This window comes from Chiroxiphia lanceolata, chromosome 1 (genome assembly GCF_009829145.1).
Source record: "Chiroxiphia lanceolata isolate bChiLan1 chromosome 1, bChiLan1.pri, whole genome shotgun sequence".
NCBI lineage: Eukaryota > Metazoa > Chordata > Aves > Passeriformes > Pipridae > Chiroxiphia > Chiroxiphia lanceolata.
In genome coordinates this window covers 110,601,108-110,622,995 of record NC_045637.1, presented here as the reverse complement: position 1 = coordinate 110,622,995, position 21,888 = coordinate 110,601,108, and the positions used below count along the sequence as shown (strand labels likewise).

Genomic DNA, 21,888 nt, shown 5'->3' with positions numbered 1-21,888 from the left:
TTCTGCATCTAGCTTTTTGTGAAATCTTATTCCAAATAAGCACTGCATGAGTCTGGTTAGAGAGTGAATTGTTCTTCTTGCATCTTCCATTCCCTCAGCTTTCAAAATATGACCCTACAGTTGTGGATCATGAAATAAGTGGTAATGCTTGCCAGTTACCTGTGCTGGAAGTATGTTGAATGCCTTTTCCTGTCTTACATCACACCTACGTCTTTTGCTATAGCTGTCCAGGCAAACGTCTTGTTCACTTCAACCTGGGAACTAACAGGCAGCTCTTTCATTTATTTTGTATTCACAAATAAGGTCTTGTTAACGAAGGGGGAAAGCAATCTGTGACCTAAAGCTGTCTTTGAATTTGCATCTCCATTCATTTCAGGTTGTTCTATCCCTTTTTTTATTTTTTCCCCCCGAAAACAGCTTCAAAAAATGAAGATGAAATTTTGACATAGTGCCGAAATAAAAATTGCCTAAAACTAGAATACTTTTGCATGCAGAAATTGCGAACTATTTGAAAGTGCTGTTTGACCATAGCAAAAGAAAACTTCCTGTTTGTTTTCAGATTAGTATTGGATTTATAGTGCTCTTGGGATTTACTTTGATAAATTGTTTTCATCCGAAAGCTGTTGTAGTAAAAGTGAAATTCTTCACATTAACTGGAAAATGATGAGGCTCGACATGAAAAATCTGAAAATGAATCTGTAAGAGATTGTAGTTCAGTTGCCTGAAACATGGGCACTGAAGTTAAAACTTTTCTTCAGAATTATACCCAATATGTCTTCCGCTCTCCTCATAGCTCTCCCTTCCCCCTCCATAGTTTAAAACATGGTATGGTTTTACAGTTTGACTTCTGTCTCTGGGTTGTTGGATGCCAACAGGGAGTTGCTAACACTTCTTTGAAGTGGTTTTGTTGGTCCCTTTTAGGGGGAGGGCTGTTCTGTGAACAAGGGGTCTTGCTTCTTGGGTTGAACACTTTTGCTTTGGGAAGGAATCTTTGTAAGGTAATGATGTGGGTGTGGCTGCTGGACCTGTAGTACTGCCAGTCTTGATCATTTTGATTTGAAATTTAATATGCTGTAACCTTGTTGTTATAATTCAGGAAGTGATGTCTCTTGGCAATATGTGGGAGTTAGATGTCCATAGTGGTTCATTTATGTTTCATCTCTGTTTCTGTCCAGAGATGTGAAGACTTGAGGGGTGCTTCTCCAGACCTCAAGTTGAGAAGGCCATCCTCTTTTCATGAGGGTCTCAAGAGAAAATTAGTCTTGAATGAAAGAGTTTATTCATCTAATTAGGCAATATTATTTTCCATCATCTGTCACACTCTGAGGTTGTATGTGAGGTTAATAGGGTAATGGAGATATCATGGTTCACATTGTTTTCAATTTGCTGATGACAGATTTGCTTCGTGTTCCTGATTTTTCCTGGCTTTCAATTTAGCGGCTTGTAGAATAGTGCCTGGAGTATGGAAACTTGAATGAATGCTTGTGATGTAGAGGAAATCCGTTTAAAGGATGGTAGAAATTATATCAGGAGTCATAGCTGTGATTTTGTCTCACTGATGTGTTTGCAGGACTTTGTAACCTAGGGGATTTCCTGAGTTCTCTGTAGCTCAGTTAGCTGCAATTGTCAAAAGCACTTTCAAACTCTGGCAAGATAAAAAGTGAATTAATATCTCTTAGCAGCAGGGCAAAAAATTGTGATGACTTGTCCCAGTCCTGCAAACACACCAATAGCCAGGCCTCTGTCTGTGATGGCAGTGCATACTTCTGATGAAAAATGCTTTTAGAAATTGTCTCAAGGAAGAAAAAAATCTGTAAAGTGCTCTACTGAGAAGTGTCCACTGTGAGCTACATTTTGAATGCCCCTGCCTCCTGTGCTCCGGAAATTCTGAGCCATTCATTTTGGGGGGAAGTACTTCTGTTACCTGTTTCAAAAAAACCCACCACATTACAACTGATGCCTTTAAGTCTTGGGCATTGTGACCTATGATAAAATGCCTTTTTGTGTTTTGCTTCTAGGATCAAAAGGCTATTGGGTATAAGGGAATTTAGGGTTAATGTTTTGGAACATGTCTGTATCAACATTGCTCCCTGGAACTCTATCCGAGTACAGAAACTAGACTGCTCACACAGAGAACATACATAACTAGTGTCTCTGTTGCTCCTAATCATAGTGTGGCAATAATGGTTATTTTCTTATCATACAAATTGTAATTACAGATTGAATATTCTTGAGAAACACCAGCTTTCAAAGCAGTCTTCCACAGGGTTTAGGTAGAGAGGGTTGGTTTTGAGATCTGCCAAAGCATATTTTTCTGAGTCTATTCTGTGCAGTACATTTAAATACCGTATTTTCCACTTCCAATGTTTTGCAGTTGCGACCAAAGAAGGTGGTTCTGGTAAGAGAAAGAGCAACAGAGTAGAGTGAAAGGAGATTGACAAGAAAAGTGTAAGGAGGAGGGTGGGGGAAATAGCACGATTGTAGTTTGAAAAATTAGTCATGTAACGTGTCATGGTAATTCCCAGCTGGCAATTAAACAGCACATATCTGCATAAAGGATTAGTAACACTAGAGGGATCTTGAACAGCACTTCCACTATATAATTAGCAAATTTTTTGGTGGATGCCTGCCTCACACGCTCCATACACTAACATATTCCAGTGCTTAATAGAATTAGTCTTAGCAAATCCAGACCTGCAGCTCCATAGGTAGCTGGCTATGACTTTACAGTATGACTGTTGCATGAATAGACTTTATAAAAAAAGGACAGACAGCCAGAAAAATTACACTGTTTATTCCTCCTCATGTGTCAGGGTACTGTGCCAGCCACCTACTCCCTGGGCTGTAGTGGCTGGGGCTCCAGCAGGCCCCTCTCTGGTGATAAGGGAGGTCCAAGGTGAAACAGAGCAAGTGATTCACAGCAGGTTGTACAGGGCTTGCAAAGGCAGCACTGCTGGAAGCTGAACCAGCTTGAAGGCTGCTAGCAGATGTGGGATGCAGCTACACTTGCACATGTGCCTGCCCCTCAGGATGGTCTCTGGCAGGCAAATTACAGAATCATTCAGGCTGGAAATGATCTCTGGAGGTCTCTGTCCTAGTCCCCTTCTCCAAGCAGGACAAGGAGGAGCATTTTACTTGGGGACTTTTCCAGTTAAGTTTTTAAGCGCTTCAAGGATGCAGATCCTGCAGCCTTTCTGGGCCTCTATCCCAGTGTTTGAACACAGTCATGATGAATAAGTGTTTCCATGTATTTAATCAGGATTTCCCATCTCCTCAATTGCATCCACAGCCTCTTGTTGCTCCCTGAGCACTTCTGAGGACAATCTGGCACTTCCTTCTCTAAATCCTCCTACAAGGTAGTTGTGGGTGGTGGTTTGACCCCCAGAACCTTCACCTGGCCATTTATGTGCAATTTATGTGACTATGCAACTAAAAGTTGCATACTCAATTTCTTTTCACGGTTTTTCTTTGCAAAAAATAGCCTGAGAAAAATGCAGAGGTAAATTCAAAAACATACACTTTGAGCTCACTGTAGTGATATCACTTTTTTGATACCTGTTTTTAGCAACAGCTCACTTTTGATAGGATTAATGGATGACAAATAAACTTCTCAGGTGACCAGCGTGGACTAGCTGCAGTAATAGCATCTAGAGTAATCTGGATGTGAAAATCATCGAGGAAGTAGTTTCAAGACAGAAACCTTTTGTGATCTCAGACACCCAGGACTTCAGCCTAGCAGGCTTTATTTAAATCTGCTGACTTTCAAAGGGATATGGAGTATTGTGTTCAGTGAGCATATATGTCACCTCTTGAAGGCTTGTATTGAGTTTGGCAGTGTCCTTCCCGCAGCTGCCATTGCTCAGATGCACCAGCTACTGATATCAGAGAGTCATGTGAAGAAATTACTGCCTTGAAATTCTGAAAGTCAGGACTTAGCTCCTGGCTTTCCTTCAGATGATCTCTATCTAAGGGCAGCTGTGTTAAACTTTGCTTGCCCCAGGTCCTTTTTGGCCAAATAGAAGATGATGACAATTCCTTTATGTTTAAGTATAAAGCTTCTTGGGAAAGGACCACCTCTAAATTCAGCTCATAGTTCAGGTACAGAGTACATCTCATGGGTGCTACTAGAATGTAAATACAGATCAGCACCAATTCTGAATTCTCTCATTTCATAAACTGCCTTTGAGTATGTGGTTTGGCCTTTTCAAGGGCTTTGTTAGCGCCTGTCACACAAATATTCTACTTCTCTCAGTTCAAATGTACCACTCCAGTTACTAAAGGGCACATTGAAAAGTTGCCATTGCAGCATTGCTTAAGCTGAAAAGTGTTGTCAGAATTACTTTGTAAAATAGAAAGTGAATGTATGTATTCTCGTTGTTGAAGCCAGGCAATGACTTCTGAATTGTGTTGAATCTCATGAGCTATCTGATATTTGCACACTTTTCATTTAGGTTATGAAGGCATCACTGTGGCTTCCAAAATTATTTGGACACTTCTGTTTTCCTGAATGGTTGCTGATGCTGATTGTGTGCATTTCAAATGTCTTTGAATGGTCTGTGAAGGGTAGAAGAACTTCAAATCAAAACATAGCTTTAGTGTTTATTTAAAGGTAGAAAAGTAGTGCACAGATCCTACTACAGAGGAAAAGAGTGTTTCCTCCATGTCTCTACGTATCTTATATCACAGATCTATATGAGGATTTGTAAATATTTTTTTATAGCACATGAAGGGAGGAAATATTTTTATTACTCTGTAGGTGACAGAATTCATCAGGTGAGGAAGTAGATGGTGGACCTGGGTCCTGCTTCCTACTCAGAACCTGCTCACCATCTGGTGTTGAGTAGGTCACTGTGGCTTTCACTTTTTTGCTCCATTATGACAGGAATGTAATCCCTACCTTGATAAAGTGTGCTCATGTGCTCTTTCTTTTTTTTTTTTTTTTTTTAACTTGATATCTTACAGACCTGGAATGTTTGAATGACAAACAGGGATGTGACAGACTCCATATGGGAAATCAGGGTTCTGGAAGGTTCCAGGTTCTGTTAATCTTACTGCGTCTTGAATGGGGAACAACAGATACACCATCCAGTTACCTAGGTCAGACATTTTAAAGCTTTTCACCTTCTGCATCCTCCATAAGAATCAATCCAGAGTCTCATCTCATCTATCAGAAGTAGGGTATCTCTAGTCTACTTTTCTCTTTTAGCCTTTCTGTGTGTTCATGTGTGCTCTGTGCCTGCTTTTGGCCAGAACATGAGTTTGAAGAAGGGCTTTCCAAGGCAGAAGAGCGTGTTACTTAGTTTTATCCACAGGTAGGTCCGTGGTCAGAAAAGCATCAAGATGGCTCAGATTTCGCTCCCCTGTGTGCTATAACATGCAAAAATGGTGAGATGGTGGGGACACAGAGCTGTGGTTTCTGCCTTCAGATCAAAAAACCCCATAGACTTTTAAAGGTTGATGACTATTGCTGTTACTGCAGTGATGTTTTTTCAGCGGTCAAGGCACTGCAATTGAACCTGAGAGACACCTGTGAGAAAAGCAGCCTTTCCTGTCCAAATGATTGTCAAGTGAAGTCTGAAGAGATCTCTCTGAAAAATTCGTAGTTGATAACATAGCAGATGGGAAATCTTGATCAGGAAAAAAGTAAAACATAAAAATAAAGCCTTGCCTTTAGCAAAGGGAAACACCTCCTCCGTAGTAGCTGTCTTTAGCTGTTAGATTTCATGGTTTTAATAATTTTTTTAATAGTGAAGCAAAAATCTAAAAGTGGTGCTTCTCCTAGTTATCACATAGATAGACATTATCATACGTTCTAACTACAGACTTTAAGATTTGTGTCCGAGGCTAGCTAATTTGGTTGAAATCAGACAACTGATATAATAAACTCTTAACATTTTCTTCTAATGAGATTTTTCACATGTAGTCTGATGCATTGTGATGGGATTTCTTAAATCCTAGCAAATCTTTTTCATGAAATCAGATATGAGTGTACTCATACAAGCAGCAGCTACTCCTTGTTCTTTCTGGGGGGACCAGCAGATGAAGTTTACAAAGAAGATATATCTGGGGAGCCAGGCCAGGAACAAGTACTTAATATAAATGAGAATTTGGATTCTATAAGGAATTTCCTTTTAGCAGGGGTTGTAGAAATAGAGTGAGCTAATGTAGTTGGTTAGAGCATGGTGCTAATAACAGCAAGGTCGCAGGTTTGGTCCATGTATGGGCCATTCACTTAAGAGTTGGACTTCACAATCCTTGTGAGTCCCTTCCAACTCAGAATATTCTGTGATTCTGTGATATATATCCTACATGTTTCATCCTGCATGTTACTTGCATTGTTATAACCTATAAACATGCATGCAGAGAAAATCAGCATATAACAAATTGAATGATGCCCTTCATTAGTAAGATCTGGATCGTTCTGCAGAGGCGCTTTTGTGTGTTGAGGAAATTTTTATTTAAGCATTATTGATGGAACCTCCCAAATTCCATTTGTATTTTACAAGAAAAAAACCCTAAAACAATATGTGGTGGGAAAGAATTAGCTTCATCAGAGAATTCTTTTAACTGGGGCTCTGTATTAATTTCCTCAGTAGAGTGACGTTTCTGTTAAGACAGAAAGCATAACTGCCCTACCATGCTTTTGAGATAGCTTCCTCTTGCTAAAAACATCTTTTCCCTTTGGTAGCAAAGATTCTGGCAAATCTAAAGAGAGCTGGGGTGGGGAACCAGGTGCTAAATAACTTTATTGCTTCTCTGTGATGTGACTTTTCCTAATCCCGTCAGAACAGTAACATATTGGTTGCTTGGCTTTTTTCTCTATTTGACATATACACAAGATGAGCAGAAAATCCTCTCTTTTCCTCATTTAAAATTGCTAGCTTTCACTAGTGGACCATCTTCCTAGATGAGGTGAAATGTTCCATGGTACTGAAACCCTTACAACAAATCTTCAGAGCCTCTGCATTGGCAGAGTGCTGTTTCCAGTGCAGAAAGGCTTCCTCCTTCCAGACTCAAATCTCACAGGTCTATTCTGCTTTTAATTCTAGCTAAATAATTGTCTCCAGATGCTCCTACAGATTCATCTCAATCAGAACACTACCCTCAGAATAAATGTAGCATTTACGGCCTCTGAGAGTCTGCAGAAAGTAAAATACTTCTGCCATTATCATTACTGTTGGGATTTATTAAGAATGCTGCTTTTATGCCTAATAATTAAAAAAACTGCAGTGTCAGGGAATATTGCCATGGGTCTAAAATAAATTAATTCAAGCTGACATCAGGATTTAAATGAGCTTTGCTTTTTCTTTTGACAGGGAGCTGTACCATCTCACTTTTTTTTTAACAAATTGCTAAGTTAGTATGTGTGAGTTTGCAATAGAAAAATATTTTTTTCCAAGAGATAATAAGCTCATCCCATGAGGTGAGTTGCCTAGCTTTCTACTGTTCCAAAATTATCTCATTTTTTTGGTTATTTTCCTCCACTTACTCCTGTTCTCATAAGTTTACAATGAAAGATCACAAAATATTTATGGCCTTTTAACTGGTTTAGACAAAGCCTCTGCAAAATGTCATTTCAGGTTCTGTGTTTCATTTGTTGCCAAGGATTTCATTGTATGTAAAAGTACCATGTCTAAATGGCTTTTCTGTGTATTTACAACCTCTTCGGCCTTATTACAAGAAGGATATGAGAATTGCTAATTTGGTATGTTTAGAAATTCACAGTGGTGCTGTCAGAGAGAGGAAAAACCACTCTAAACCCAAATTTGACTTTCAGAGTCAGTGTGTATATGTCTAATGGGATCATGTGGTCCTGGTTTCATTTATATAAATAAATAATCGTTATAAATAAATATTCCCAAACATCATCTGTGAAATTGACTTGATGTTATTATGTCAATACTGTTTGTGCTTCCATAATTGAAGTTAAAATGAATTTAATATTTGAATCAGAGCCCCACAAGAGGGATACTTCACAACAGGGATGCTTCATATTACTGCTAAGATTAACAAGTACATTTAGGGGTTTGAAGTAAATATTCTGAAAATTTTATAAGTATCTTGATTAATTTGAATTTAATCTAATTTCAAAATAATTTCTGTCCATAATACAGCATAATGGCAGAACAGGGCAAGCTGTGCAGACTTCCCATTTCACTAAATCACTGAAACCTTTTGGTATATTTGGAGAATTTGCTCTTAGGTCATGATTTTTCTGCCATTCTCTATGATGAAATTTCTTTTTCAGCAGGGAATTAAAACATAATGTTTCACTGACACAAACTCTTAAAATCCCTTTGCTCTCTCAAAATGGCTTCCCCATACACTTACATTCAGCAGAATAGCCTTTTAAAATACGCATTACTCACTGATTTCTTAAAGGGACTAGAACTAAGTGCTGTCTGGAGCAGACAGTGACCTTAAACTATCCCTGCTGTGTTCAGTATTGGCATATTCATGTTGCATTCCCACATGAAACACAACTTTTGTTGTGCCACAGTACTGTATGAGTGGGCATGGAAAATATTGTTTAAAAATCTTTAAAATCTAAGCTGGAGTTGTGAACCTTATAGAATTGTAGGCTTTTAGTTGTTTGAGTAATTCTGCCTTACAGTGACCTACCTTAAGGTAGCTGGATCTATTTCAGATGTAAGTTGACCTTTTAGTTTGCTGGGTTTGGAATAGAAATTACAAAATTGCAGATTTTTTTTTTAACATAAATTTACTTCTACAGACTCTTGACTGCAATGCCAGATTGAAATAGGCTTAAAACTTAGAACCAAATGTTGAAATTTTAAAAGGGGTAAAAAAAATTCCTAGATATTTGGAGACAGTTTTGACAGTTCATTTCCCAGTAAAAATACCAGGAATTCCAGATTGTAAACAATAGTCGAAGTACTCAGAAAACTCAGAGCGAATAAACAGGCAAGTAACTGAATGCAAGGAAAAATGTAACTTAGTCTGCAGAGAGATTCCTTTTTTTAGGATTTTGTGCCTACATTGGATACCTGCTGTTTAAAACTTCAGCCATTTTCCTAGAGACCTTCCGTTTGTCTTTGGTGTCAAACATTTCCATGGTAACATTTCACTTTTCTGTTTTCCTTTTCAGTAACCTTACCTTGAAATATAAGTGTTGCTTATTATTGAGAAAATATACAATTAGGTCAATCTGAGTGGTCCTGGTTATTTTTATCAACATTATGTTTCATTAGCTAATACAATAGATTTAGTCTTTGCATTGGTAGTGATCTAATTACCTTTATCTTTTCAGTTTCTTTAAAACATTTTTAACATTCTGTAGAAGGGCTACAAAAAGAAAATCACTGGGATCGGTTAAAGACACTGTGTCATCTCAGTGACACAAAGATGTTTAAAGAGCAGTTTAAGTTGCAGTAGTGAGCACATGAAAGATATATTTTGCAATGATTAAGAATACTGTGAAGGGATAACTCAGACATGTGCATTATAAATTTTTTTCAGGCTGTGATTTCTTACTGATTTGCCCACAGGATGTCTGCCTTACTGCAGTCCCACTGCAGAAGAGAAAAAAGGACTATCTAGAGGCTAAAGCAGTTGTTTTGTTTCGTTTGTTTCAGAATCTGAGAGTAATGTGGTCAATAAGCCAAAGATTGCCCTGGAGGCACAGCTTACATTTCTACAGGAGTCACAGCTTCTGTAGTCCTTTTGCGAAGAAAAGAACAAACCAAAAACAGTCTTCCTCATGTTCTACTAGACTGAGATCTATGTGCATCTTTAGCAACATCTGTATGTTTCTGAAGACCTTGCAGGTCTTTGGCATTGGAGGCAAGAGGAGTAGCAGGTGGTTATTACCCTTTGAGAGGCAGCCTGGGAGCAGAAACGGGACGCTTTGTCAGTTTGTTTCTTAAGAGATCTGTCAACAGCAGATGACTCAGTCTCTGCTCCTGCCTTTGCAAGGGTGTGCGCTTTAGTGAGCATTTATTTTTACATAGAGTGTGTTGGCAAAGTCACACTACTCTGAAAAGTCTCTGTAAACTTTACTGTGGTTTCTCAAAATCACATGACTTGGCCAAGTTCGTGTTGCTTTTTTTTTTCCGTGGAGATGCACAAACTGTCCGGTGTCTTTCAGAAGCTGTCCTCCAACCCATGCAAGAGAAAAGCATCTCAAAGAAAAAATCAGAAGATTAATGTTTCCATATATTTGAAAAATATGTTGTTCTTTAGCCTCATCCTTAGAAATTGCAGAACAACTTTGATATTTTAATATAAGGCAAATTCCCAACACAACACAATTAATTCAAAGGAGTTGAAGTTTATCAAAGTAACAAACAACAGATGGAGATGTAGGGTAATCTTAAGAGTAACAGTAAATTACAAGCCAGTTTACAATATACTTCAGATCTTACCTGCCCACCTCTTGACAACCATTTAATTAGCTAATTTAATAGGAACACACTTCCTACCACTGATTAGTGTTTTCATTTCTCACTGTCTGTTTTCACTGGTGATGCTAATAAACCTTTTTCTGATCATTGTACCCCCTTTGCACTTAGAAGCTAATTGCATTACAGGGTATATTTATCTTTCTCTACACTTAAGTAGCTGGTTTCAGCAAGGGAGCCACCACATAAGGATGTCACACTGCCTTGAAGCCATATTGCTTTTTATTCTAACTCTACCAGTTTTTGCAGTGCCATTTCATTTGCTGGAAAAGCATTAGCATACCAGCAGGTGCTGAAAAAGAGCAGAAAGCAAGAGTCTTGTTTCAGTTATGAGCACTTGTTTCTCTCATTTCAATTTGCATCGTGGGGATCAGGAATTTATTCAGGATTGTAAGATGTGCTCTATGAAAACACCCATGTTTCTTGTCTGTAAAGGAGTGCATCAAAATACTATTTTTTTTTTAATGCTGGTAGGAAGGTTTTCTTTCCCATTGGAGTGTGAGTTTATATAAAGTAAAACCTCCTATCTAAAGCAGAAGTTTTTGAGTTCTTTGGCTGCAGCCTAATCAAAATCTTGGAGTGCATTGCTGTAGTGGAGCCTCCACATGCTCTGGTTAGGAACATCCATCAAGGTTTTGGTAGATCAGTAAATTTATTTTTTTCTCATAGATTGTTCCACATATTGCCAGACTGAGGGCTCTTCTCTGCAGAGGGTATCTCCTTACACTTGTTTTCTTTGTTGTCAGGAGGGGTAGGGCCTTAATATTGATGGACTTGCTGCAGAAATCCTGTGTGATATGCAATAGCTAATGCTAATGCTGATTTCCTTCAGGTCTGGAGGGTTTGCTTTCATCCTCTCATTCTTCTGTGGAAATTTCCTTTAAAGCCTGAAAATCAAGTTATAACCTTAATTAACACAGAGCTGGGAGTTGTTCCAGCATGGATTATTTGATCATGTGAATGTGGCTTCTCTTGTCATTGCAATCCAGGCTGAACTCAAGATCCTTTTGCTCTTCCTGATGATCAATTAAGTGTTAACCATGTAAGGCAAAATTCAGTAGTGGGAGAGATTGCCTTCTCTGAATATAAGGGTGACATTGATATTGAAGTTTTAATTAAAAGTATTGCCAACTTCTCTTTAAATTTTGCCCTCTAGGCTATCCGTTGTAATCATTTTTTTCTAAGGAAGTTTAACCAAAGATCACAAGATCAAGACCACTCGAATGTGAAAATACATTAACAGGATTTTTTTCCCATGCTTATAGTACCATTAACTAATAATTCAAAACAATAAATGTTTATGTCTATGTATTTATATATATGATATGTACTTTTAAAAAAAATTGTTGCATGCACATTCCAAAACTCTTTTCATTAATTATGTGAGTTAACATGGAAGTTTCATGTCAGCATTACTTAATGAAACATACCTTGCATAAATACATATACTATTTCCAGGCCCGAGGAAGCAATTTTGATGCAATATATATGAGCATTTAAAATAACAATTGGACACGATCTGAGCTGTACTTCTCAAATTTGCAGACATATTTGTTGACTGTTTCAGAGCCATTGGATTTTAAATTTAATTGCAAAAGGAGGCCTGCAGTCTTAGAGATGTATGAAGAATAACTCTTAATTTTGTTTCTCAAAAGCCTCTTTAAATATTACTGTCCTCATCGCTGTTGGACTTAGTTTTACCTAAAGCATACAACAGAACAGCTATGGGTAGTTCTTACACAGGACTTCATATAGAGGAAAGTATGAAAATTTACAGCTTCATGCATGCATTCTCTTCTAGTAGAAGAATGTTCAGTTGTGATCATCTTTTTAATAATTTTCTATGATACCAGGCAAAACAGTTCACCTACAGGTAGAACAGTGTATACACAGCTATTTTAAAAACCTGTGGGAACTAGTATTGTGAAATCTTAATCCATATTTCTGCTATCTTGCTGTCAGATTGGGTTTGTGCCTAGAGCAACTGTGGTTTTCTTTTGCTGGAAACTACTTTTTCAACAGAGTGCTGCATATCCAGAGGTCCTGAGGAAGTATGTTTTCCTGTAGGCAAGTATGCCCATTCCTGTACTAATTCTTCGAATAAACTAGCCATGGTAGTCTGCTTTGTAGTGTACAAGAACCAAAATTTAGTTTGAGGGTTTTTTTGTGCTGTCTCTTACTTGCTTTCCTTGATTACACAACAGTATTGACCTGAAAGTGGCAAGTTTTCAGGATTTGAACTCTACTGAAGTAAAATCCATGTGCAACTTAAGCATATAGTGGACTTCAGAGCAGACTGAAGGGAAACCACAGCTTCAGTTTTCTTTCTTTACTACTGATCTGGGTTATGTACTTGAGCTGTTTTGGAAAACCTCATTTTAACTTTACCACCTTACTAGGGGTTTTAATTTTTTTTTTCTCCAGGAAATTACACTACATAAATTTCCCAACCTTGCTTTTTTTTAAGTCTAGTTTGACAATGTTGTATTTTGAAGTGTTGCTGTGCTGTGCAGATTACAACAGGAAGCCAGAGTTGCCATAGCCACAGGTGTTAGTATCTGACTGTTAAATCTTAAGACCAGCTCACTGTCATCATAATACAGAAGTCAATATTTTATTTAGCTTTTAAGGTATATTATTTTTAAATATAGTCAGATTCTTTGGGAGGGAAAAAAAAAAAAAACCAAACCTCCTTGGATGAGGAGACCTTCTTTCTACTGCTGTCAGACGAAGTTCAGCAGTTCAGGTGTGAATCTTGGGGATTTGCTGGTAGATAATGGTCTTAAATAGATAATGTCTAAACAAGAAATGGGAACTCATAACTGTTTCATTTGCTGTGGTAGTAGGAAGTCCCACATCCCTTCTCCAGTCTCCCCATCCTAATTCTCAGATCCCAAAACTGCTTTTTCAAAAGTAAAAGGATTCAAAGTAATTTTAGAATTACTGCTTTTAAGTTCATATAACTAATTTCTCTTAAACTTTATCAAGGCCTTTGTATGTGTTCAGGAATTTTTCACATCTCATCATTTTAAAAAGTAGTTGATCATAGCTGCAGAACTCGTATTCAAAAATGTTGAGTGTGCCGTGGGTAGCTACCCATGGAGGAAATTTATTTTTTCCAATAAGGTGGATCTTCTTAATCCTCTTGCGATTTAAATGACAAGAGGATTCTCCTGAAAGAATTAGCAACTGGTGATATTTATTCTACTGGTGATACTTACTCTATTATTATTTTCTAATATATTAGCCAAATATATGGAAAGATGCAGTACTTTCTCAAAATAGAGAACAGACTATGCATACAATTCTGTAAAATCTTTATCTGTACTTCATTTCATTTAAGAAATTATAGTCAATTGATGCATAATTGTTTTGTATAATTCTGAACTTCTGATGTTATAGTGTGTCACCCTGTATTATTGAAAAGGACTGCATTCCTAGACAGTATTGGAAATGTGGATATGTGGAATTATGAAACTGCTTCTGCCCTCTATTTTCAAATGTGTTTTGTATATGGATATCCTAGTATCCTAGTAGATAGAGAGAAATCCTTATTACAGACATCTAGGATTACTAATTTCTCAATCAATTCAGTCTAGGAATAGTAGAAGTTTTACTCTTCAGAAAAATAATTTTCTTATCTTTTTTTTCCTAAGAGAGGAGCAAGTACTATATATTTTTATTTGATAACACGCTGAAATCAGTCAGCTTAGTGCTTAAAAAGGTTAGAATGCTTTAGCATTGGTAAATTAAGTATTTAAGATACTTCCCTTCTTTCAGTTAAGGTATGGTATTCTGACTCATTTCAGTGTCTGAATGTGAGTCTGTATCTTTCCTGTATTGATAGTTGACTGCAATATCTTTATAAATAGAATTGTTTCCCTCTTCTCACAAATTTCTTCAACTTTTGTGCCAGACATGATTACTTCCGTTGAAGTAGTATCCTCTACTTCCTATACAGAAGTCACAGTTGTGTATTTGCCTTTAATTTCTGCATTTTCATTTTCAGTGGGAATGGGTCAAATGAGTGCAGTTCACATACCAAAAGGTAAGAATTAGTGGAATATGCACAACAGCTGTAACAAGGACCTGAATACAAAGGTGAATTAGCACACCTTACTAAGGAATTAATTACTTGTCCCATTTAAGTCTTCAGACTAGAATTAAATTCTTCAATTTGATGGAATCTGTTGTTGGCAGAAAGAGAGAAAGCTCGCCAAGAAACCATGGTGAGATGTTTGCATACACCTGCACCAATTGTAGTATGGTCATTGCAAGCAAACTGCTGTTTATGTACTGAAGCACCAGCAAATCACAGAATCACTGAGATTAGAAGCAACCTCTTGAGATCATCTTGCTCAGCCCCATTGTTCAAGCAGAGTCAGCTGGAGCAGGTTTTCCCGGAACATATCAAGTTTTTAATATCTTCATGGAGAATCCATGGTCTCTCTGGGCAACCTGTTCTATTGTTTCACCACCCTCAAAATGAAAAATGAAGTGTTTTCCTGTGATTAGACAGAATTTTTTCTGTTTTCATTTGCCTCCACTATATCTTGTCCTCTCACTGAGCATTACTGAGGAAAGCCTGGCTCACTCTTTTTCATTCCCTCGCATCAAATGTTTATACACATTGGTAAGATCCACACACTAGTCTTCTTTTCTCCTTTATAAAGAGTCCCAGCACTCCCAGCCTCTCCTCATCGACCTTAATCATCTTTGTGGCCTCGCCCTGGACTTGCTCCATTAAGTCCTTATCTTTCTTGTACTGGGAAGCCCAGAACTGGACACAGCAGTCCAGATGCATCCACATCAGTGCTGAGCAGAGAGGAATATCACCTGCCTCAATCTGCTGATGATGCTTCTCCTAAATACAGCTCAGGATGCTGTTTGTCCTCTTTTTGCTGCAAGAGTATGTTGCGGGTTCATAGTCAGCTTCTTTTCAACCAGGATCCCCAAAGTCCTTCTCAGCAAAGCTGCTTTCCAACCAGTCAACTGTCTCGCCAGGTGCAGGACTTCGAATTTCATCTTGTTGAACTTCATGAAGTTTCTCTCTGCACAGTTTTCCAGTCTGTTGAAGACCCTCTGAATGGCAGCACATCAATCGTCCTAGTTTTGCACCACCTGCAAACTTACTGAGGGTGCCCTCCATCCCACTGTACAGGTCATCAATTAGATGTTGAACAGTAATGGCCCCGATATTGCCTGTAGGATACACCACTAGTGACTTGCCTCCAACTGGACTTTGTGCACCTGATCACGTCCCTTCGGGTGTAGCCATTCAGACAGTTTTTAATCTGCCTCAGCATCTGCGTAATTAACTTGTGCTTTTGTCAGCTTGACTGTGATGGTCTTACAGGAGACAGTATCCACATTTTAAGGTAAGTGACATATACTAGTTTCTGCTTCTCCACCAATCCAGTCATCTTATTGCAGAAGGCAATGAGGTTGGTCAAACATGATTTCCCCTTTGTAACTCCAGGCTAACTACTCCCAATTACTTTTTTGTCTTTCATGTGTTTGTAAATGCTTTCACAGGGGCATTTTGTTCATCACGTCTCCAGGGATTGAGGTGAGGCAGACCAGCCTGTAATCCCCTGAATCTGCCTTCTTGCCCTTCTTGAAGATCAGAGAGACATTTTCTGTCTTCCAGTCTGGGGGATGAAGGCTGTGTGTGTAGTACCAAGGAGGTGTGTTTAAAAATGTAACTGAAATAATTCTGTGTGATTTTGTTCTGAAATGAATGGCATAAAATATCAATGCAATTAGGAAAAGTTGTCCTTGTGTTGGAACACAGGTAACTGAATTCCTGTTCTCTGAGGACAGCGTGTGGCTTTTCTTCCTGCTGAGGCCTCCAAGTACTATGTTATACGCTCATTAGGGTTATCTGAAAAACTGCTTCAGGTACACGTTCGTGGAAGTCTTGTTTTGCATTTGCAGTGCCTGAAGTAACACTGGTGCAGCCCTTTAAAAACATATATATGAGTCTTTTGGAAGACTTTACCGCGTTTTAAAGTGACATTTAAGGAGTATGAAAACATGTGCTTTAAAAGAACAAGTGCCCTGCATCTTGGAGGAGTGTCCAGAGCAGCCAGGATCTTCATCAGTCATCAGCAATAGTTCATGTGCAGTGCCAAGTTCTGCACAGAATTTACCCTGCCAGTTTGAGAGCTACTGCAGACACCCTTACAATCTTCTGCATATCCAGGTCCTTTCTCAATTCTTAATGGTGTCTGCCCTTCATGGCATTCTTCAGCTGCACTTCTTGTCCAGGGTTTCCTCTGGTAAAGGCACTGATGCTTAGAACCTTCAAAACTGCAGTAACCTTTGTCTTTAATGGCAGAGGAGTAGCTGGTAATGGGGATATGGTCTTTAATCCCTATGTCCAGGGGCCTTGCTTTCTTCTCTTAACAAAAGTTCTCCATGGTATTGTTTCTATAAGTGCTTGTGTGGCCTCGATTACAGCAGCTCAGTACAGAGACATTGTCGTCATGCTTTATTTTTAAAAATGACAGCAGCAAAACAGAAATACCAATTTAATGTCACATTCACCATGGGAGATTCAGTCTAGTGGAGGGAACAATGGCCTGACAATCAAGGGGGTCAGCCTCTATTTTTGGTTTGCTTGCTGACTGGCTGCGTGGCCTTGGGCAAATTGCTTTCACCTCTCTGTGCTTCTGCTTTCCCTCCAACTCCCTGCCTGTCTTTTTCGTTTAGATGATTAGCTCCCCTAGGCAAGGAATGCCTCTTGTTTGTACAGTTGTCTATGTTTTGTTGGAGGCCTTGAGGTCTCCAACCCTGTAACAATAAGGATTCACATCAGTTCTACCACTTATCTCTCATATACAGATCTGAGGAGCCTAATCCTCACAAAGGTTCCTGGCCCTTGTGTTAATAGTGTACAACAGGGAGCTGTAGTGATAAGACTCCTCTCTTTTTGATGTGTCAGAGCCATCACATCTCCAGGGCCTAGATCAGGACTCACACAAGGGCCTAGATCGGGACTCATACAAGAGCACACCCTGCTCTGTGACACTGGTGTCACACACACAGGAGTGTGACATGCCCTGTGCTCGTATGGGTGGCCCAGGAGTTAGATGTGCTCAGTCAGCACGTGTTCTGTCAACCAGCTGGCCCTGCATATCTGCAAGGTATGCTCATGCTCAGGCCTGCAGCCATGTAGTAGGTTTTGGAAGAGCTGATCACCTATGTCCCTGCATGATCTGTCTGAATTGCTGTTTGGAGTCTGGAATAGTGAAAGGCCTTACACATTGTTAGAGATCTAGATCTACGTGAGCTAAGAGAGAGAATATTCAGTATTGTCCTCACTCAGGACTGGTTGGAGCCATGTACTACTGTGCTTGCATGTAAAAGCAAACCAGGATACCCACTGTAAACTAGCTGTTGTAAAGGTAAGCAGCATACAAATGTCATGAGCTCATGATTTCCTTAATCCTGACTTGTTCAAGTCATTCATCCTTGAGGGGTGCTCTTCTTTGGAAAGGTTTTTCAGCAATTTTGTTTGCCTTTTCTCACAGCTCTCACCAGATCAGGCACTGTCAGTGCAATACATATGGCACTGCCTGTTGGGCTGACATTTGTGTGTCACTCCCTTCACAACCATGAGCTCCTTCCCCTTTCCCAGCCAGAAGTGTTCCAGCCAGGCTCTTCTGTTGTACACTAAAATGACACTCATGGTCTAGCTTGCATTACTTGCTGTTTCTTCCTTGTAAGTTGTCAGCAGTTTGTATTTAGAGACAACGTGATGTTGCTAAGGGGTTTCTTCTTCATGTGCTATGTGAGGTGGCTCCTGGCAGTCATGATTTTATTATGGATCTTGTTGTGATTTCCCTTAAAGCTTCAGTTTCTACAGTGATGGAAAGCTCTGGATTCTCTTTTTAAAATAGTTGTGATGCTCAGCTCTTTGGAACAGAAAATGTGAATCTAAAATGCTAGGATATTGAAGCAATAAATAAAAATACAGCAGTTTGTTCTATTTCTTATACTCTGAGTTTTGAAGAGGTCAGGATTGAACTAATTACATAATGTAAGAAAGAAATTATAACCTGCTACCACCCACTGTCCATGCCATTTTAGTGGTAGCGAACACCCACTTTCCAAAGTGGAGGATACACTCCCATGATGGATCCATATCTCATCTCTTGTCGTGGCAACAATACAGGCTGGGATGTGTTCATCTTCCAAAGCATAATATGACTGTGATGATTTCACCAAATACATGTTCAAAATGGACAAGTATTATAATAGGATGTGTCAGTGGGTTCTTAATTTACATAAGAATTAGCATATATAAACCACATGGGGATGACAATTCTCCCTGAAACTTCTCTGAGTTATTATTACTGGATTACAAAGTACAGTCATTACTATATCACAGTGAATAGTATTAACACTTAATAACTATTACCATTGCTTTTCTAAAACAACTAATTGTAAATAATATTGTTATTTTAAAGTGGTGGGTGAGGGAAAACTGGGTTCATATCACTTAAAACTGGTCATTAAGGTCAACATAGACTGTAGTAATTTAAGAGTTAGAGTTCCCTGAAAACATCCGCTATCTGTTAGCAATGTATGTATGAGAACAAACATTTCAGCTCCTGTTTAATGCAAAAGGATTTTGCATTAAATGTTTACTAAACTAATTATTTGCAGTCACGTGCTGAGGCTAACTGTGAGATTACATGTGGAGGATCCAGCCTTGGGGAAGGGGCATCAGGGCTGGAGGAAAGTACCAGCACCATACAATGAACATCAGCTCAGGCCCTGGAGCTGCCTGGGAGCTACAGGAGGGGATACCAGATGAATAGCCCTCATGCACAGCATGAGGCTTGGCAGGTCTTTAACACTCCAGTTGCATGATGGCTAGATGAGCCTTGCATCTGAAAAAAAGTCTCATCTTCTAGCGCATGAGCTGTGTATATTTGCTGGCAATTTGTACGTGCAAAGTAGTTTTTCATCTTTATGGTCACTTAAATTGCCATTCATCAATGGGCTGTAAACAGAACTGTCTAATGACCTGCAAGGGTTAACGTCTTTGTTTTTTGTTCATCATCAGAGGGGAGAAAAAACTAAAGAATACATTGGGGAAAAATGATATCTGTAAATTCAGACAAAATTTAAAAAGTGGTAAATGGATCTTGAGGTGGAGTAGTACAGCAACACTGATTTTGCAACTAGATTTCAGGCCAAAGATGTTATCTCACACCATACTGCTGTTTATCTCAAAATGTACATCACGTTACAGGAGCTATAACAGGGAGGTGTTGATATTGCTGTTGAAAACTTAATATTTTGTGTTCCCTAACCTTGGTTATTATAGCCAACTCTGTGTGTTAGACCTTGCATAGCATCTCAGAGCCTTAAAATCTTTGGTGTGCCTATCCTCATGAGACCCCAGTGAAAGAGGGATGTACAGCATGCCTTAGCTGAAGAGAGAAGCAGCTTCCCAAGCCTTCTCTTTCCTTGCTTTCCCTCACACCCCCTCCTTCGCTTACACTAGCACTTGAGAAAATCTCTTGTTATTCTACTGCAGGCTGTTCCACTGCGAGTGAGCTGCATTTGCTGGGGAGAGAAGCGCTGCTGAGAGAAGCTGCATACACTGCAACTTCCCTTCAACAGAATCCTTCTGTCCACCTGCATCATAAGAGTTCACCTGGGAGAGCTGAGAATGGGGGGACTTCTGTTCCCCCCACCTTCTGCCTTCCATCTGAAAGCCTTACAGTTCTTCACTTAATAACGAAGAATACATATGCTATGAATAAAATATTCGTACAAAGTGGGAAATATACTTTAGGGGTGTTTATCCGGAAAGGAATATGAAACAGAGCAGGAATAGAACACAGTTACTACTTCAGGTAAATCTGCTTATTGCTTTATTTCTTATCATTTGTAATGATGATACCCATATCTTTGTCATGCATGATACTACAATGAGATGATTTCATTCCTTGTGTTGTGCATCACTCCTTGCAATGCAGTTTTTTTGGTTCATAACATTAATGTGTGCTTTAGTCATAAGATTGGGAGTACCTTTCAATATTGAATGCTGAGATGCAGTGAACATGACAAAAATTTTAAGTTTCAGTTTTTTGAACTTGTGACAAATATATCTCTGCACAATATTTATCGGATTATTTAGGGAGAGCTTTGTTTTCCTGAGCATGCTTTGATTTATCTTTACATTTATAATGACTTTAAAAAATATTTTGAAATAGTTTGGTCCCCAAATGCAGACTTAAAAAAACAAATTTTGTGACAGAGAGGCTTACATGAGTAAAATAATTTTACTTCTTGAATTTGTGAGTAAATATAAATGTCTAGTCAGTGTTTACTGGCACTGCTGAAATCCCAAGCAGTGCAGTGCTGTGTGGACACAACCACAGCAGTAGTTTCCTCAGATATGTAGATGTGCTGAAATCTCACATGATGTTTTGATGATCCATAGTGTTCTCTGTAACTGATGTAGGACACGCTTCCTTCAGCATTCCATATATTTTTTTGTAGACAGTGTTTTGATAAACATTCTGTAGTGCTCCTGCAGATGTTCTCTCTTAATGCCTTTTAACTGTTTTCTAGGAAGCAGCATGAACATTAAACACTGTTTTCTACTGCTGCAATCATAACACAGGTTTTACAAGCATCAATGTGAAGTCTTGCCAGATGCATCACAGCATCTGTGTGTTATGATGCTAGAGTAGTGGTATGTTATCCCACTAAGGTAGGGGGAATCACAACTTCTGAAGTGAGCAGAAGCTGAAACATTATTACACTGCATATACTGGCGGATATTTCTCTCTGTTATGTTCTATCTTGCCAGCTACAGCAGCCTCAAAATCTTGGATGTTTATTTTTATTGTAGGATGGACAGCAAAAAAAGTTAGGCATATTCAAGTAACCAACTGTTTTGGTTCATTGTGAAACATATTCCTGTTCTTCTGTAAGGGCAGCTTTAAAGGATGTAATGTCTCTCTCACATATAAACGCAATTTGAATTGACACAGGGCACAGGACATGCCATTAGAGACTGTACCTTGAGCTTGTTATTGCTGCTGAGTTGTTCCATCTCTGCTGCCTGTGCTATGGAGATGATTTACTGTCTCTGCCCATGACTCTCTCTCTCTGTACTGTTTGTAGAAAATAGGGCTGATAGTTATTCATAATTCTGGAGGCAACAGACAGCATAGCTCTGGCTGCCAGCAGAAAAAGTAGCTGCAAAGATACTAAAGAGACTTTAGCCCTGGGACCCTAGTTTTTATAATTATAAAAATTTCTGCAGAGTTTCCTCCCTTGATACCCAGTTTGGGAAAACAACTCTGTCATGACTCCCTCCTTTGCCAGGAGGCTAATGAGAAATTTCTGCCATCCCTGCTAATGCTTCTGCAATTAGAAGTGAAGGCCCTTGTAGTAGAAAAATATACATGAGCTCCTGGAGAGTGTGCAGCAATAG

The 21,888-nt window shown here is 38.9% G+C and overlaps 1 protein-coding gene across 6 annotated transcripts in view; it reads left to right on the top strand.

Annotated features, from left to right (window-relative positions):
* Window positions 1-21,888, top strand: part of MYRIP (myosin VIIA and Rab interacting protein) — a 210,054-nt gene that overhangs the window by 101,946 nt on the left and 86,220 nt on the right. The window contains exon 1 of one of the 6 annotated variants that reach the window (XM_032678778.1): window positions 19,975-20,296. The exons of the other annotated variants lie outside the window; for them this stretch is intronic. The gene's annotated coding sequence lies outside the window, so the exon portion shown is untranslated. Of the gene's footprint in view, window positions 1-19,974; window positions 20,297-21,888 lie in introns of those variants that run through there. 6 annotated transcript variants of the gene reach the window in all.